The 3,514-nt window shown below is 33.6% G+C and overlaps 1 pseudogene; it reads right to left on the bottom strand.

Moving 5' to 3' along the window:
- Nucleotides 1–1,484: 1,484 nt before the first annotated feature.
- LOC149547885 (glutamate--tRNA ligase, cytoplasmic pseudogene) lies at nt 1,485–3,229 on the bottom strand (annotated as a pseudogene).
- Between the last annotated feature and the right edge of the window lie 285 nt (nt 3,230–3,514).

Here is a 3,514-nt window from a genome sequence, read left to right as displayed (position 1 = left end):
TGGCACATTAGAGATTAGAGGATTGATCTGACTTGAACAATATTGATAATGCTACTATGAGTATCTAACTAGGCCTTTTCTTTTAATATTTTTTCTTCGATCATAACCATGTTTAAATGTCTTCGACAACTTGAGCGGAACCCATCTAGACATCAAGATGCCACTTCAAATAGAGAGACTTATTCAGAGTTTGGTCATGACTTAATAAAAGATCTATGGCAGAATAGTGATCAAAAATATGTTTTGCAGATACCTTCCCATCTTACAATCTATGAAATGTAACGTATATATATTTCTGAATCATTTTGTTTGTGCATTTTTAGCATCAAAGTTTCGCATCATATTTTAAGATTAAATAGAAGTTTCGAATCATACTCATGATTCATCCTCAGATTTAATGAGAATGAGAACTTATCATGAAGTATTGATTCCAACCATCAATGTTTTAATTATGTCTTGATGTTTTTAATTGACCAGAATAGGGTTTTGTTTAGGGTGTATTTTTTATGATTGAACACTTGAATTGATCTCCTATGCAGGCAAGTCTTCAAACAAAGTGGGTATAGTTTTGGGTATTCTTGGGGGCTTCTTCTTGATGTTATTGCTATGCCTATTTGGATTCAGAAGAAGATTCAAGTTTGCGGCATTAAGGAAAGGTACTTTTGAGGTGATTTTTTTTGATAAATCGTCCTTTCAAATGTCAACAAAAATTTTGGCTAGTTGATTATATAAGAGCTACTCACTCAAAAAAGAAATAAGGGGGAAAAAATTCCATTTTTTTTCCTTTAAAATAAAATCTTCTCTATATAAAAAGTGTAATATTTTTCCCATGCATCAATCAACAGAGAATCCTGATACAGAGGTGTACTTTGCTATTGGGAAGGAGCATGGAATTTTTCTCAACTTGGAAAATATAAAGGCTACAACTAGAAATTTTCATGATGATAACAAGCTTGGAGAAGGGGGATTCAGCTCTATTTACAAGGTAACATAACTCTAACCACATTAAATATGCTATTAAATTGAACCAGGTTACTTCTTCATTCTCCACGGAACAACAATCTATAGACTATTTCATAGAGAATGAAAGGGTGGGAATATGTCCTGAAGTCACACAAAATAGGCATTTTAATTTTGAATTTTAGGACTTTCATATATTATTAGAATACACTCTTGTACAATTGCTTGAAATATAAATTCTCAAATGTTCACCAGTATATGTTCTGCGGATACCTTCCCATACAAAATAATTTAGAACATTGATAGTTATGAGATCTCCCCTACCAGTGTGTATGTGACACAGAGCCAAATTGGACATCTTTGTTCGAATAGACTGCAAAAAGCTATATCAACAGCTTGCAATGAGAGTCATATTTGGACATCAATATAAAATACCAACACAATGTACAAAAACATACGTAAATTCATCCATTATTGACCATAAAGGTTTTGAGTCAATGAAAAATATACCTTCTTTTTATTAATCAAATGCTCAACTTCAACAAGTGACAAGTTGACAAGTTGACAAGCTCTAAAATCTCTAGTAGCCAAGTCAGCTTTAGCTTTGTTGTTTTGACTGATCCTTCAAGATGGAGCATGCCATGAAGCCGTACAATAATACCCTTTGAGTCCTTCTCAATATTTTTTATTATGGCATTGCCTGAATCCATCAGTGTTACCTCTTCACCTTCTGAGACAAGAGCAACATCAACACTCTCCAACCAAATGTGTTTTGTGTAAGTAGTTGCTTTCTTGCCAGCACCTTCATACTTTTTATGCCTAGCCAGAATTTTGACAAAAGGTTCTTCAGGCCCATTTGTTAAGCATAGAAGAACACAATTTTCAAAAAGAGTAGTGTGTCTAGGACAGACAGGGTCAATGATTTTTTTATTAATTGTCCAAAGTCTGTCCCACTCCATTAGATTTAGATTTTTAGATTTTTTGATGCTCCTTGAAATAAAAGTGCCAAAGAAAACTTAGATTTATAATTTTAATTGGTATAGGTTATAAGAATCTGTATGGAAACTATAGAAAATTAAGTGAAAAAAAAGGTGTTCCAAAGAAAAAGTCCAACATTTAAACTTGTGACAGAATAAATTTCTTTAAGGCCTCTACGGTCAATCCCCTTCACAATGTTCCTTGCACTGTTGAGAAGCAAGGATCATCCCAACCCTCCACTTTTTCATTATCTACAAACCACTATAGTTTTCACTTTCTCAGGAGAGTATAAAAAAAATTCAAATGGCTAAAATCACACACATGCACTTTTCATAAACCCATGTCTTCTAAGACCCTATAATATTGTCACAATCATGGTACTCACTTGACCGGAGAGCATGTGTCACATGTTTAATACTATCCACATATGGGCATGCAAAATCATATGTTGGATATATCTTGTATTTAGATTGAACATGGTGATGGCAGATAGGATTGCATCTATAATAAATAGGATCTCACAATGTTTTGTTAACATCTTGCATATCTAGCTTACCTCTTAGAAAACATTGCATCCCCCTCTCAGTAGCAGCAATCATTTCTTTCCACAGACACATATTTTTCTCCATAGAGTTATTCCTATTGATGCACTCAATTCCATCCATTCTCTCTTTCTGCATCTACTCTCGAGGTGTGTCATCCACATATGCCTTCCCCTCAGATATCAATTTCTCAGCCATTTCTACTAACTGCGAAAAATAATCTAAAGTGTATGTAGGTCCTTCTCCTTTAATGTCTAGTGTATCAAGGTCATTCAATATGTTCTCTACAAACTCATTGCTTTCTTTAGCAAGGTTTGTGTCATCAAAGCATATAATCAAGCGCCCTTTATACCTTTGAGCAAAGTATTGGTTTAAAAAATGAGCTTTTGCATGTCCAATATGAAGATATCCACTCGACTCAGGAGGAAACTAAGTACAAACTTTCCCAATTTCTACATCTGCTAGATCAATGTCAAAAGAGCCTTCCTCCTTTTCTTTCTAATTTCTTTCACTTTTGATACCATTAGGCTCACTTTCTTTTTAATTTACTGGCAATGAAATATCACTTTTAAGCTAGCTGCATAACATTCTATTCAAAATACTATAATCATCATTAATTTCTCCTGCTATCTCAAATTCTTTAAATAAAGAGGTTGGTAGGACTTTTCTTTCTCATACATTTTCTATTTTGTTCTATATGCATCTTGTCCAGCCGCTTGCAACATCCAAATGGTACTTTCCAGCTCCATGTCTATAGCTTGAAGTTATTGTTCTAAAAATTTAAAGTAGGGTGAAGTTTTCTTCTAAAGTTCTCAAAAATTATATACAATTGTATGTTGTGTTTATTGTATAATTCGATGCTTTGGTTTGGATATCTTTTATGTGTAAATAGTACAATGCCTATGAGCTTGTTTGGAAATCATGCAATGGTCACATCACAATTTGTGTGAAATTGCTTGTATTTTTGGCCCTAAAATGCCTTAGACAGTTTGTATTCACCAAAAATGCTAGTATTGAAACCATGCAAATGCAAT

This window comes from Cupressus sempervirens, chromosome 7 (assembly GCF_028749045.1).
Source record: "Cupressus sempervirens isolate cs-2001-9-10 chromosome 7, ASM2874904v1, whole genome shotgun sequence".
In the NCBI taxonomy this organism is placed as follows: Eukaryota; Viridiplantae; Streptophyta; class Pinopsida; order Cupressales; family Cupressaceae; genus Cupressus; species Cupressus sempervirens.
The sequence above is the reverse complement of the archived record's forward strand: the minus strand, read 5'-3'. Positions and strand labels throughout refer to the sequence as shown.